Source organism: Daphnia pulex, chromosome 8 (genome assembly GCF_021134715.1).
Source record: "Daphnia pulex isolate KAP4 chromosome 8, ASM2113471v1".
NCBI classification, from domain to species: domain Eukaryota; kingdom Metazoa; phylum Arthropoda; class Branchiopoda; order Diplostraca; family Daphniidae; genus Daphnia; species Daphnia pulex.
This window is the reverse complement of record NC_060024.1, coordinates 2,162,717-2,179,385: the sequence shown is the minus strand read 5'-3', so window position 1 is coordinate 2,179,385 and position 16,669 is coordinate 2,162,717. Positions and strand designations below refer to the sequence as shown.

The window sequence follows — 16,669 nt, the reverse complement described above, 5'->3', positions numbered from 1 at the left end:
GTCTGTATGCTGAACAGCATGTGGAAAATCTTTCCGTGCTTTTGAGTAAGATTCTACAAGTAAATCATACATAAGTTTTTTGGGAGTAGTACATTAAATACTGATGAAATAATTTGTTACCGTAATCCCTTCTCTAAGTAGATGGATATGTTACCCAAGTACCGTCTTGGACATGCCTCATTTTGAAAGGGGTTATTGTTGTTTTGTTTCCAGGGGGTAACTACAAAACAGTTGACCTTCTTCAATACTTAGCCAGAAATCATGCAGGCACGATTGCTATCTGTAGTATATCTTGAAATTGCAAATCAACGATCACGAATTCACCACTCTTGATAAAAAACTTTCATTAAAATTTCGGTTCCACACATTAAACTAGCATATGTAATACTGATATCTTCGTAACACACATCATTTGCGTATTGCATTTTTAAGAAAAAATCACTTTATTTCTCACTTCCCACTGACAATTTATGGATTGAGTTTGACTTCATCAAATTTTAAAAATAATGCTGATTGAGCAGTCTGCTCTATGCTGTATCTTGATGCAGCAAAAGACTCCAACGATTTCCGACGGCATTGCTATTTCCACGATGATATTATGCTTTCTTTACTTCTTGCCAATCAAGCAGAAATACCAGTCAGAGAGTACGGCAGTAAACAAGAAAATCAACTAGACAGTGACCAAGAAAATCAATTGGACAGTGAACAACACAGTGAACCAGACAGTGATTATTGCTTTTACGATAATGACTCATTAAGAATAGAAACTGAAGAGGAGGATTTTGTTGAAGAAATTAGTACTTTTAGCAATAAAAAAAATGAGGCTGGAAAGAAACATAACATTTTTATTACTGGCAATTGTTTATTACGTAGACTACAGACTTGTATGATTATTATTTTTTTCCTGTTTCTCTATAAAGACATTCGGGAACCTATACAGTCGAAGACTGTGACTGTGCCATTCGCCTTCTACGAAAGAAGGTTTTTGACAGTGGGGTCGCTCACATACATGCTACACGTTTGCTTCATATCCTCAAAAATTTTGCTGGGATTACGTTTCTACCTAGAACAACACAAACAATGCTAGGATCAATTCGTGGAAAACTAAACTTCAAAGAAATTCTTCCAGGACGATATTATCATTCCGTGGTTGAAGCTGGGCTGTTGAAGGTTCTGCAAGATTTCAAAGACATGGGTATCCCAATTCCAAATGTTGTGGAAATTATATTCAATGTTAATGGAAGTAATACATCCAAAATTGGATACGGTGAATTCTGGCGAATTCTGTGTCGAATTGTTGGTAGTTATTTCTATCTACGATTTATTTGTTTTTGTTTTAATTTTCTTATTTGAAATAGGGTGGTATTTGTAGCAGGCCTTTATCATGGGCCTGGAAAACCAAAAGATGTGAACCAATTTCTAGCTGATTTTTTAGATGAAATTTTTAAACTGAAGTCATCCGGATTTGATTTTCAAGGTAATACGATCCTTGTTTCCGTCGTTGAAATGACCTGTAATACACCAGCTGCTTGATTAATTTTGAACATCAAATCACACAATTCGTTCTATGCCTGTCGTAAATGCATATGTATAAGATGAAGTGGTCTGCTAGTGTAACTAAGGCAAACAAAGCAAAATCTGGTGGGCGGGTTTTATTTCCCGATTTTAATGCCCCTATTGGAACTGATCTATCTTTTCGCCAAAGACGTATTCGAAATCATCATGCTAAGAACGGCGTTGATGATTGACCTGATTGATGATGTACATCTCGATTATAAGCACTGAGTATGCATAGGCTCATACAAGAAGATTTTGACTTGCTATTTCTCATATCCATTCGATACTATTACAATAAGTTCAGCCATTTTGGAAAAAAATTTTGTGTTTTTGTGTATGATCAAAAACTCATTCCTAGTGATTTCGGAAGAAAGCTTAGAGAAGCAAAATATTTGACTCGCTGGAAAGCAGCTGAGCTCTTGATCTTCTCTATCTCTGCCTAGTAATATACAAAAATTTTCTAAGTACAACTGGTTATCACCACATCATATGTTGCTCCATGTTGCCATTAGACTTCTATTAAAAATTCATTCTTGTAAAAATGACTCAGTATACAGTCCCCTCCATAAGTATGGGATCACCCCGCGCCGTTCCATAAGGCGGCGTGTATTTTTCATATGGGTTTTTCGGGTGGCAAAAATCGAAAAAATGACATAAATTCACCAAACTTGGGATTTATGTCATTTTACGTTTTTTCTATTGTCTGAATTTTTTTCAGAATTTTTCCCTTATTTTTTATGCCTAGAAAAGTGGCGCACAAAGTATCGGATCACTCCGACGCCGGCCGTGTTGTCTTATGGCGCAAATGGGCTTTTCATATTGCTTTTTATATAATTAATTTTCTAGAAGGAATTTTTATTTTCAAACCCTGTATACTATACCCTTTCATAAATTTACTGTCAGTTTTTCATGATGATATGAATTATTTTCGAATTTTCCCAGATTTATACGTTTCCCGAGTTTCTGAAATAAGAGACTGCAGAAGACTTCATTTAGGGTTTACAACCTCTATCAGCTGGCGTAGGCCGGAAAATTAGTGTCGTTTCTATACACCACTGGCGCTCTGCTTCCTTTTTTACTCAAGGGGCGTATAGAAACGACACTAATTTTCCGGCCTACGGCAGGCGATAGAGGTTGCAAACCCTAAATGAACTCTTCTGTAGTCTCTTATTTCAGAAACTGGGAAAATTAATAAATCTGGGAAAATTCGGAAATGGTTCCGATCATAATGGAAATCTTACAGTTAATTTATAAAAAGGAAATGTAAAAAGGGTTTGAATATAAAAATTCCTTCTTAAAAATTAAATATATAAAAAGCAATATGAAAAGCCCATTTGCGCCATAAGACAACACGGCCAGCGTCGGAGTGATCCGATACTTTGTGCGCCACTTTTCTAGGCATAAAAAATAGGGGAAGAAATCTGAAAAAAATTCAGACAATAGAAAAAACGTAAAATGACATAAATCCCAAGTTTGGTGAATTTATGTCATTTTTTCGATTTTTGCCACCCGAAAAACCCATATGAAAAATACACGCCGCCTTATGGAACGGCGCGGGGTGATCCCATACTTATGGAGGGGACTGTATGTAGATAAATTTCTAAGACTAGTATTTATTATGACTTCTAGTTAACAATTTGGTCCGCAAATTGTGTCTTTTAACGTACATTATTCATCGTGTCATTATTCATGATAAAAATGCTGTAATATTTCTTGATTCAGAACTTAATAAAAAACTTAACGGAAAAATAAAAAAAACTAGCTTAATGCTACCCACAATGGCTACGGCCAAAACAAAATTCGTCGCGTTCCAACGAAAATTTAATTTTTCGGAACGCCAAGAAAAAAGCCTTTCCCCATAAGATTCAGTCGCGCGTTCCCAAATTTTAGGTACCGTATGATTTTAGTTTTATATTTGTAAAATAAATAATCCATCTTGTCCATTTATAATCGCAAAATTGAGGTTTGATAAATCGGAGTAAAAGTTAAGTAGATGTTAAGAGGGTTTGAAGCGTTCAAGTCTTTCCCATTTTAACAGTCAATAATTGTTTGTTTTTTAACAAACTACTGGTCTTTATTCACTAATTAGAATGTCATATTTCCTTGTTTCAGAACACCATAAGGCAAACAAATAATTGAAAACTTCGCAATCAAAATCTGGAAAGTTAGAGAGGATTACTTTTGAGTGGGGTATGAGAGAACTTTTGAGTCGGTATTGTATGACTCAATAAATAGACACTACGGGAAGTGACATAAGGGTTGATTTTAAAATTGAAGTCCTCTTTCAATCTTACAAGGAATTGAATATATACACATTAACAACTTTATTCACGGTGACGTAAAGAGTGCTAACGTGCTATTAAATAAAGACTCAGAGAGTGGACCATCAGTTCAAACTGATAGATTTTTGATACTGTCATGCTCAATTAAAGACAAGAATCTCAACCAACGTGACTTAACTGATATTGCGAATAACCGCAGCAATATCAGGGACTAATCATCAGACTAGGAATTGGTCATCTAACAATATTTTAGCAATTTTCCTAAAAATAATGCTGAAAGTGTTAGAATTTATTGATTTGAGAAAAAACTTATGACTTTCTTTTTCTCTTACATTGGTCATGGCTAATGTGTTAGAACATCACAAAAGTTCTATCCAAATCTGTTAGAGTGTGTCCAGGCTGTCATCTGAAGTCAGTAAATGTTCCGGGTTATGTAGGATTTTAGACGAAAAAGATGACGGGGAAAACTTGAAAAACTGAGTTATATCGATAATAAAGCAGCGAACAAAATGAATTTTGGAAGCGCTTTAAAACTATCGGAGCTATGAGAATCTCAATAAGTAACTCAGTCAGTATCTCAGTCAGTATCTCTTCACCATGGTATACAAAATCGAAGTAATAGCTTATTATTTCGTCTACAAGAGGATATTTTTAGATTCTCTTTGCGATAATTTGAACGTGTAAAGAGGAACACATTGGCTCGTAAACCGCCGTGCTAAAAACTTGGAAACATTCGACATGTTTCCAAACTTACTGCGGGTAGTGTATGCCTAGAAGATATGACACAAGAAAATAATATTTTATTTTGCTATCAGTGCAACGTCTGGGCTATACACAGTAACAGTTTCAAGGCTAGCACTACATATTTTTGTCAACTAGTAGAAAATCAACTACGTCATCATTATCTCCAGGTATCAATGATAACCGAGAATATTTACATTGTTATCTCATGTGCTTCTCATGTGAAAAAATGGTTCATCACTCTCAAACGATACGTAATCTGTTTTAGGATTATAAACTAGGAAGTTGACTATTGCATAGTTCTAACCTAGATAAACCTGTAGATACCATATGTGAGAAATATAAGACGGTAGCTTGTACTACCCGTTCAAAGTAATCAAAACTCGTTAAACTAATCAAAATATGTTGTTCTTGGTGAAGTTTGGTATGGTAGTGAAAAACCCCATTCAGTTTATTATAAAAAATAATAATGTTACCACTCTGTATTAATTTTAAGTGTGTATTCTTTTATTACGGTAAATAATGATTTTTAGAGATGGGACATGATTTTTTATGAAGTTTTCAATTCATTTTTCTAAAGATTATGGCTTAAAGAAACACTTGCAAGACAAGAAATAAATGGATGAACGTATATCAAGAAACGTCCTCTAAAGTTGATCTTCTGAAGGTATCAGTCGATACTCCCTTCCACGCAATGGTTCCAAATTTTTTGCTGGTTATGGGGGCTGATGGGTGTTCTTGGTGTGAAAAAAGTGGAAAACGAAATAAAAAAAACAGTAAAGGTCATACAAGTTTATAAATGTAAACAAGCAATAAAAAAAAGCTTAAAACTGAGCAAACTGCCATGCAGCTTACGCTTTCAAAACAAATGTCCCTCACGATGACTTTTTGGTTAGTCACCATTAACAAATAATTATCAATTTGATGTTTGAAAGGGTGTGTTTGCGATGCAATGTATGCTGTCAATTTAGGGGTTACTCGTCAATCAAGTAGTCTTTGGTTTGATTCCCAAAACATCAAATCCCAATAGTATATTGGCACCCCAACACATATTGTTAAAATAGATAATCTTATCCCTGAGGTATATTTATATACGAAGGTCCTTAACAATATAGGGTGTGGGGTATAGGGGGTAGGGTAGTAGTAGCTAGTAGTGAAATTCAGAGGGTTTAATGTCCATTTAGTGTTCCTTTATACGTTTCTTCCCTGAATGACCAATCGTCACCAAATTTTGTACATAATTCTGTCAAAATTTGATACATGGCGTAGCGGGGTTTTCATTTGTTTTTATTACTGTTTTAGAAATTTAATTTGCGTATGTATTACCTAGCTGGTTGCCGAATCCAAGTTAGTGAATTCGCTTTGTTTGCTTAACCTTCTAACTGTCAGTGTAGTGCAGTCAGTTCTCAGTAGTGTCAACAACTAGTGAAAAAATTTGTTTTCAGAAGAATTCATAAAGTGTACTGCTGATTAAACTGGAAAACTATTTCGAGCAACATCTAGCAAATTCTTTGAATCATGACAGTAGAAGAAACCCTTCGGGTAATCATTATTATTAGAGTAACTTCATAAGCACAATGCTTTCTCCTTTGTGTTTGTATTTTAATACGCAATTCAACACGAGTAAAGAGAACAAAGTGAAGAAGAAAAAGTGAGATTAAAGTGGTTTGTGATAAGTTATTCTTGAATTTTAACAGTTTTGATATATTTTACTAAATTTTACAATGTAGAGGCCAAGTATACCTGCCAAGTCGTCAAAGAATCTGGACCATTTGTCAAATTTCAGCTAGAGTGGCACTTGCCACAGCACAGTACAAATCGGTATGTCAAATTTGCAGACAAAATTCATAGCGCCTGCTCTGCTCAACTCCTTATGCCATATTCTCTTTGAAACACAGCATGCATGATATACTCAACAAGCCAGGAGCTATCAACACCCTTCACCTGACAATCACAAAATTACAGGAGTCTGATAGTGGAAAGTACCGTTGGGTTGCCAGAGGTGAAAAGCTAACACAGCTTCAGCATTCAGTTGATATTAGTATATTGCCAAGTAAGTGTATTAGATTCTTTCTATTTTTAATATATTTTATACTAGATGGTTTATGTTGAATTTTAAAACATTCAGGAAAAGGAACTTGTGGAGATAATATGTTTACGTGTTCTTCCAAATCTTGCATAATTTTACAATGATAGAGGCGGAGTATACCTGCCAAGTCGTCAAAGAATCTGGACCATTTGTCAAAGTTCAGCTAGAGTGGCACTTGCCACAGCACAGTACAAATCGGTATGTCAAATTTGCAGACAACATTCATAGCGCCTGCTCTGCTCAATTCCTAATGCCATATTCTCTCTGAAACACAGCATGCATGATATACTCAACAAGCCAGGAGCTATCAACACCCTTCACCTGACAATCCCAAAGTTACAGGAGTCTGATAGTGGAAAGTATCGTTGTGTTGCCAGAGGTCTATTACTGCCATCAAAGTTTTTAAAATGATTTCATCCGTTTCCAAAAAAACTCTTCATCTTTCATCAGCACAGAGACTTTTTGTTGGGTAAATAAGTTGTAAAAGACTATAAATGAGTTAAAACTAAGCGTACAACATTTATATATACGTTTGCCCACTTTATAGGAAATCATTTGTTAGATTTTGGGTGGACCATCTATTATTCAAAAACCTATTGCTCAGCCAATTAATTTGGCAAATAAACCTATTTTAGGTAAAAGTTAAAATTACTTATGATTTGATGGTTTCATAATTCATTATTTGTTTATCATATTTAGGTTATATGAAAAGCAGCGAAGAAAGAGTTGCCTTGGAAAATGCATTCCAACATAGGCAATCTGCTGTTGAAGAAATTCCAATTGTTATTGATGGCAAAGAATATTGGACTGATGATGTTCATTTATCAGACAATGGTATTCTATTTCTTCCGTTTTAAACCACATTTATTGACATGCTTATTGTGTTGTTTTTTTATATATTAAATTGCAACTTTCTACCCATCAGAAAAAGATCGCGAAATTCTGCTATGCTACTCCCGTAATTTACTATTTTAAAAAGGTGTTATTTTTGTTTCTTAATTTTTTATTTCCATGGAATTAGGAACTACTTCAAAAAGCTATTGGCGTTTCATTGAAAGCCAGAAGCGCGTGGGAGAAGGTTCCTTTGAATAAAAAAGTTGATATTTTTTTTAAAGCGGGAGATTTGGTTTCCACAAAATATCGTAGTCAACTCTATGCATCTACCATGCTGGGACAAGGCAAAGCAGTTTTTCAAGCTGAACTTGATGCAGCTTGTGAATTAGCCGATTTTTTGCGGTAAAACAAATATAGAACATATTGGTAATCATGACGTTACTCAAGAAGTTTTATCAAAATAGATTTATTGCAGAGTTTGCTCAACGATTGTATGATTATCAACCAGTAAACGTTGATCCTTCGATACAAAATTCGGTAAAATATTTATTTACATTAAAGAAACCATAAACTTTAAGATTAACTTAATTCATGTGTAGGTTCGACATAGAGGGTTGGAAGGATTTATCGCCGCTATTTCTCCATTCAATTTCCGAGCCATTGGAGGAAACCTTTCATATGCCCCTGCGATTATGGTACTCTTCAACTTTTCTTTATTTAAGAATTTATGGATGTTTAGAATGGTTTTGTGATTAGGGAAATGTTGTTCTGTGGAAACCCTCTGACACAGCATTGTTGTCGAACTATATAGTATTCCGATTGATGGAAGAAAGTGGAATTCCTCCTGGCGTAGTGAATTTCTTGCCTGCAGAAGGTCCTACTTTTGGACGAGCGATTACCAACTCGACGCATCTAAGCGCCATTAATTTCACAGGATCTGTTCTGTAATATTTTTAGATACCTGATGGTACCGACGAAATTCTATTGTTATTTTTTTTTTGGAAACAGGACAGTCCACTGGTTGTGGAAGCAAGTAGGAGAAAATGTTAACCGCTTCCGGAATTTGCCGCGTTTGGTTGGCGAGTGCGGAGGGAAGAATTACCATTTGGTTCATTCATCTGCAATTGTGGAGCACGTTGTCAATTCTACCTTTCGTGGCGCTTTTGAGTATTCCGGACAAAAGTGTTCGGCAACGTCAAGGTTATATGTCCCATCCTCATTATGGAAACAGGTTAGATCTATTTAGTGTCACACATTAATTTAATACTCTACGATTAAATCAATTTATTACATTTTCTAGATAAAGGAAGGGCTAATCGAGGGTATGAAGCAAATGAAAATTGGTCCAGTCACCGACTTTGACTCATTTACGTCTTCGGTCATTGATAGTCGAGCTTATGAGCGCATAACCTCTTACAAATAAGCACGCCGAACAGTCACCGGATCTGCAGATTATTGCTGGCGGGTAGCGAAATAAAAGTGTCGGGTATTTTATACATCCAACCCGAGTAGGAACTAAAAATCCTCGTGATCGCATAATGGTGGAAGAAATTTTCGGACCCGTTTTCACCGCCTTCGTTTATGACGACAGCGCACTAGAAGAAACATTAGACCTAATTGATTCTTCTACGTCCTTTGCTTTAACGGGGGCAGTTTTTTCAGAGGATAGAGAATTTCTCGTTCAAGCTGCCGAGCGACTGAAAATGTCCTCTGGAAATTTCTACATTAACGATAAATCAACTGGTGCTGTTGTTGGACAGCAACCTTTTGGAGGAGGTCTATTATCAGGTATGAAGAGTAAAACTATTACAAATTTATCATCATTTCCTTACTTTTTTAAAATAAATATTTAGGAACCAATGACAAAGCTGGAAGCCCTCAATATTTACTTCGGTGGACAAGCCCACAGTCCATTAAACAATACTTTAATCATTTCTTCTTCTTTCGTTCACTACACACACTCGTACACTTCAGCTCACTGTGTGTCACAACTGTCTTCTTTACCGTATTAAACCGGTTTCCAATCATGGGTAAATATTCATTTTATTTTTAGTTGTGAATCAATTTTATCTCATTGTTGGTTGTTGACAAGAACATTAAATTTTTAAACTGTATTGTTTCATTGATTAGATAGCGCTGATATGTGTTGTATTGTTGAAGGCTGGGTCGACCACGGGTGCACTGATGTCTCCTGGATATGGCCGATAACAAATCACCACAAGCTGCCATACTTCACAACAAGAAGGTCTTCAAGTACTACACCACTGTGGGACGGAATATTACAAGACTATGTATGCTGCTACTTTCTACTACACCAAGGCCCCTAATCCCCTACTGGTTGTCTACTGAAATCACCTCCATACTCAAGTTTGAAAAAATAAGTTTTGTTTCGCAACAATTTTATTTAATTTTCTAAAAATAAAACATTCATGGTTCCGATGTGTGATAAACTGTTATAATTAAATAAATTGTTTTCTACTGCCAAATAGTGTATTTTTTAATATAATCATGAATGGTGTACAGACCTGAAAAATGTCTGTTTCTAGTCTGTAAAATAGTCAACTCAACGCTGCTTTTTGGGATTGGGAAAATGATGTTGTTCGAGCAAATAGATAATTTTCCATTTCTAGTAGTGTTAATGCAAAAATTACACGTAGAGGTTTTTTTTCGTTAGGATCCACTCCCCGGCGTTTAAAAAATGCCCGAAGGACATTACCGAAGGAATCTTGTTGCACAAATCCATCTTTCTTCCTAACATTACCGGACTTCCTCGTTCCCTTAATGATAGGGTTTATTGGAAGGTGGCTGAATGGCGTAATAAATTACTGTTATATTATGCACCCATAGTATTAAAGGGCATATTACCGAAACATTTCCATAGACCTTCTTTCTACTGAATGAGGCCATTTCTTTGCTTGAATAAAAATTTCATTTTGCCTTTGGTCTTGGAAAATGCAAAGGAAAAAACGAAAAAGTGTTAAAGGAATTTAAAACATAGAATGGACTTGAACATATGACATTCAACGTACACATTTTACTACACTCCCCTGATTTCGTATGCACATTGAGTCCCTTTTGGGCGTAATCTTCCTATGGATTCTTCACTACGACGAGCTTGCAAACCAGCTCCAGTCCCAGCTTCTTCAACAAAGTAGCCAAAACGACAAATCAAGCCATTCAAAGGGGACGAACTTGAATTTGCGTCCTTGTGGAAAGCATAAAACGCCACGGTTGATGAATCAACAATTCCAACGGCGCAGAATTTTGGCTACTTAAAAGACAAACTTAAAAGGTGAAGCACAGCTGTGCCGGAAAATCTGGAGCTGACGGAGGCCAACTACACCGTTGCAGTAAACCTCCTGAAAGCAATGTACGGAAAACCGGACGTCTTGATTGAAGCTCACACTCACAAACTGGACACGCTACAACCGGTCAATGACATGTCCTACACAGCAGCACTCAGATGCTTCCAGCTGACCATTCAGTCCCACATCAACTTCTTGGTGACACTTGGAGTAGCAAGAACAAACCACGGGGGTCTCCTAATATGGTCGAGAATTCTTCACTCGATCCCCCTCAAACTTCACACTGAGTGGACAAAATCAGCGATAAGCAAGGTAACCGATATTGACGAAGTCCTTAAACTCATCGAAGAACAAGTAGAAGCTGCAGAGCGACTCACATTCTGAGGGCTCAAACTCCAAAGCTGGTCCGAAATTCTCAACAACTGGCCAAGGCAGCGCCAGCAACAACACCAACAGCTTCTCAGCTCAAAGTCAGCAGCAAGACGACTCCACAATCCAAATCTCTGGGCAATCCAAGACGAAATGGCGCAGCCCACCACCGAGGATAGAAGCAGCAGCATCATCTCCAAGAAAGCCAGCGCTGCCCTGCGTGGTTTGCAAGGAAATGCACTGGACTACAAACTGCCCAATGGAGCCAAAGGGAAATGAATTCCATTTTCACCAGTGAATGATTCTATAAATATAATTAAGCCTTTGCAGAGAAAAACGATGTTCAATTTTACCCCTGGCTCTGTTCCGTTTAACCCTAAATTGTTTGTTTTTTCGGCATTTTTTCATGTTGGCATTTCCCCCTTTTCACCCTTTTTGTCTTTCGCCTTTCGGCCCTAAGGGCAAAAGAGGGGGTATAGGCAGTACGAAAAAGGGTGAAAAGGGGGGAAAAAGTGGGAAACTTCATCAGATTTTAAGGACCACCCACCAAAAATGGCGTGGTGTCCGTTTTAAAATGGGGGGAGCTTATCTCAACTTTGAAGTGAGATTACGGGGAGGAATTATTATTTTAAAAATATAAAAAAAAAATACCATGAGAATCAGCGTGAAAAACTGATTCTAATGGTATTTTTTTTAAACGAATCCCTTATTCATGCACCAACCCTATTGATTTCAAAATTTCTTATTTTTTAATTTGTCGTGTTCGTTATCAATTTTTTCGTCATCCAACACATGAAAAAAGAGAAAAATTTACAGAGAAGAATAAACTGATTCGCTCTCAAATCACAGAAACAATATCTCATCAACTTTGTATTGAACAGGTCATTTCAATTTTTACTATATATAAATAATTTCCAAACGATTTCCTCATCGTTTATCGGCACCGCCATATATCACTATCAATAGGCCTATTTTTCTTGATTATTATCAGTTTCAATCCTTCATCGTTACATCCCACAGGTATACGTCGCCCTCCTTATCTCTCCCCCAAACAGCGAAAAGAGAAGACCTACAAAAACGGGGAAAAAACGGGGCTATATTAGACCTTATAACTTGTTGCTTTTTTGTCTTGTTTTTTGTGTTCGAGACATGTAGGATGTAGGCTATCCTGTTCCTCTTTTCCTCTATACATTCTTATACACGACCGGAGTTTTATTCTCTGGCTCTCGCAGTGCTTTTGTGGCGATTTTTCCCTACTTCTTATTTTCTATTAGATGAAAGCCATCAGAGGAGAAATTAATACAATGAAAACTCGAGAAATTGATGTAATGGAACAACGCCAGCCTTAAGCATCGTTATCATAATTAATAAACCTCTCAGCGCATCTCCTCTGATGCCGAGTTAGTTAAAGATTTCATTAATGTCGTTCAAAAGCAATAAAAAAGGTATTGTCGTTCAGGGTTCGTCATCTCTCATACCGGTCTATTACAGCAGTAGCCAACATTCGAGTACTGCGGCGCAGTGATGCGAACGTCACCGGAATTTTAGTGACGTATTAAATTACGTCAAATTCATACGTAATTTGAAACCAATACGTAATAAGTCAAAAAAATTACGTCAACGTAACTCACTTTTTTTCAAACGTCAAACGTCTGACGTTACGTCATCAATACATCACTATTTTATATTTATAAATTTTCGAAAATTGATATTATACACCAAGGGCAATTTTTAAAAGAGTTTAAATTTATATTTCACCTCAAGTGAGTAGGAATAATTGGATAATTGACGAATTTTCAGACGCAACAAAAAAGTTGCCCAATTTAAAAATTACGTATTCGAAAATGCTGGAAAAAAATTTGTTCACGTCAAACGTATACTTCAATAGTCAGCAAAAAAAATTCAAATACGTCAAAGTCACCGTAAACGTCAAAAAACGGGAAAAATGACGTAACGTACGACGTAACGTCAAAATTTGACGTAAGTCAGTAAATGACGTTCGCACCACTGCTGCGGCGTACAAGATTGTCCCACGTCTTACAATGATAATCGATCTGACAACGAATTTATCTCATGTTTTTTTATTATATGCCGCGCATATCAGTTGTTAGTATAGTTAGTGTTAGAGTGTTAATTCTGTTATTGTTAGTTATTAGAAGTTATAGTATAGTTATAGTATTAGTCGTTGAGAGTTAGGGTTATGTAGTTAGTGTATGTATGTATAGTTAATGTTAGTAAATGCATAGTTATATTATACAGGGCGATATGAGGTACAACAGTGGAGGGCAATGTGGCGGAAGTGGGAATCGAACACGGGACAATTTCATACAACGCTAGATGCTATATCCATTATACCATGGCCGCATATCCGGTTCTTACTATTTCCGGAAGTAGATCATATCCTAAAACAGTATTGGCTGAGAGTATAGAACAATAATTCTTTCAACTTGTGTAATTACTTAGTAGATCAGTGGTATAGGCTTGAACTGATACGCCGGCGGATAGAGTTCAAATCCCATACGCACCATTCAATTTGCTATATTTTCCTTCTGTACGCAATTTTGATAAGGATAAGGAACGTCTAATAAAAAATAAGCAGCGAAAGCAAATACAGATATGAATGTATTCTCAACAAAACCTCAACGTCATCCTGGCAGGTCATATTTTTTTTTAGAAGACATGATGAATGCAAGTAGCCATAGGGAAAGAAGGAATAAGCTATTAGCCTAGACCGAATTGTGTATAGCTATACCAGAACCGGATCTATGCGCCAGCAAAGCTAAATCAACTTATTACTACATGGGAACCAAATCATTCGTCATGTCAATCAGTTGCTGCTACTGCTGCTGTGTGTGTCTATACAAGAAATTTTCAGCTAAAACGTCGACCAAGGCAATCAGCATGAAAAATGGGTTCCCCGGAGGTTTAAATTGGATTTTTCCTAAAATCGAATAAACCATACGTCGATACCAGCAAACCTTTTTTGCGATTTAGATAATAGCAGATGAAAGGCCCTTTTTTATTTTAAAAATAAAAAACCACCAGACTGATAATGAGGGTGTACACAGAATTCGAAATCCTCCAATACCGGTAGGCCTACACTCATCTAAGAAATTGCTGGTCGGTAAATTGTTATAGACTCCGTTGTAAATACCGTTATATGAAATGCTGCATCATCTCAAACACGCTGCTGATGTTTGCACACAAAATTAATCAATTAGGCAACAAAGAGGGTATTTTTATTTAATGAATTTTATTATGCTGCACATAAGTCATGACACATTGAATTGAAATAAAAAGAAATAAAAAATGAAGTAATTTTTGTGAACTGAAACTCGTCCAGCCAGTCCTTCTTCAAAACATATGCTGTCCCTAATCAGCCATCCAGCAGCACAATGCCAATCAATAATCTTGTCCAACTTATCCCAATATCCAGTGAAACGTCCAAATACTCCTCCGTAAAGCAGCAAGACGGTAAAGGTTATCGCCGTAAAGGTGTTGATTACATTATACCGAAGACTAAAGGACTAAAGGGTCGACAAGTTCATGATGAGGCGTCGATTTGGTGCGATTATCCGCCGATGGGCTGACGGTGTTTGCTCGGAGAATATTGTATTAGATCGTCTTGATGTTGTCGTCAGGTCCAGTGAGCGACTTACAGAAGGGATGACGTCTGCATGTCTAATCGTGGTTGTGCGGCTTGTTTGAACAGTTCTTCTTTGCTTAGAGTCCAGAAGAGACCTGGGATTCTCAGCTTCTTCAGCAGTCACATACCGTTTATTAGCCATCATCGGTTTTGGCGTCACGTTCGATATTTTAACAGCAGTCACGTTAGGTTTAGACCCCGTCAAGTTAACGATGCGGCCGTGATTGGCGGACGAAACCAAATTCTTCAAACGGTTAATTCCGCGATCGGGTTGGTGGGTCTGCTAGGTTGTCCTTTGCCGGGGTGGCCAGTCGACCAGTTATTCTTAAGTCGGTTTTTGCTGATGGTGACGGACGCGGGAGTCAGATGATGAATATTTTTGAGACGCTGACGATTCTTCAATTTGTCTCGTGGCAAGTTAATACGCGCATTTGCCGTGACGTCTTCTTCAACTTCCATTGCGTTACCTCTCAGTAGGGGACTGATTACCGGCGTCCACTTTTGGGGGACGGTTACCAGAACTTTTCGAACGAATATTTTCTTCACGGCTCTGCTGCCCAACAATATTTAACTCGGATGATTTGGCGAACCGAAGTCGCTTGGGTCTGCGGTGTTGAATTCCTTCATCCTCGTAATTCTCAACAGTATGTTTCCGCTTTTCAGACAACGAAAACATTGAAAGAGAAAACATAGACTTTCCATTGTCGAATAATTTTAGTTTTGGTAAACTGAAAACTTGACCTTCTCTTTTATGTAGTTGGCTATAGGCATTCTCTGTTCGCAACACGAATTTCCTCTCATTTTCTCAAGTTTATCAATTGAATTTTGATTCTAATTACTTGCAATCTTAACATAATCACAGTTGATATATTTTCACATTTATTTCAACAACTTTAAAGTCAAACATGAATTTTTAGCTAATTAAATTATTACGAAAAATGAGAATTCGAACTCCGCGTACGAAATACAAAAAGGGTAGGTGGCGCCACCAACGAACTGTGGGTGAATTTAAAAACAAACTCAGTACCAATCAGCATAACCAATTTAACCGTTATTTTTTGTTGCTAAATCAATTGCGTCCATTTTGCCTCGAAACTTGGGTAATTTCTCTTCTGGGTTGGGAATATTCCTGTTATTACATAATTAGTGTTCCAGCTCCCTCAACCGCGGCCTTCAATATAGGCTTAAAAGTTCCCTCATCTCTGTTACATCGCCAGTCTTGAAGAGATATTTAAAAAACTGATTTATTTTTTGTAGCCATTCTAAAAATAACCACTCTTTCTAAACGTCTCTTGTCTTCTGTGCTCTGTGCTGTGCACCCTGTCCCTGTGCTGCTTCTGTGTATCAAAACTAGGAGGTGGCGCATCTAGCGGAAAGATGGACATAGTTAGAAATTCACCGCTAGATCTCGGCATTCGCATTGCCTTTGGCGATATTTGCAGACCGACGTCGGAAGACGATGATCAATTGATCATTGACCGACGTCATGTTTGTTTCGTTATCCTTATAACCTTATTCTTTTCTTTTTTAAACATCGTCGAAGAAATCGGATGCAATCGATGCAACAACGATTTGCATTCGCATTTCACAGTTTCGCTCGTTGAAAGCATGAAAGTAAAACAAAATTGGATAGTTTAATATTGTAGGCCATTCATGAATTGTTCACCTTTGAAAACAATCTGTATGTTTGATAAACGTGTTCTCACGAAATAGATACGAGCATTGAGTTTATGGTCAGGATTAAAAAGGTATGTTTCTTTAAACTTTCTTAATTTCCAGCACTGTACTTGGCATTATTAGTTATTCAGTAATTGACTAGATTTTTTTGTGATTGCAGCAGTTTGAA

General features: G+C 36.9%; 1 pseudogene; it reads left to right on the top strand.

Moving 5' to 3' along the window:
* The first annotated feature begins 5,888 nt into the window (after nucleotides 1–5,888).
* LOC124200769 lies at nucleotides 5,889–9,989 on the top strand (annotated as a pseudogene).
* Nucleotides 9,990–16,669: the final 6,680 nt, after the last annotated feature.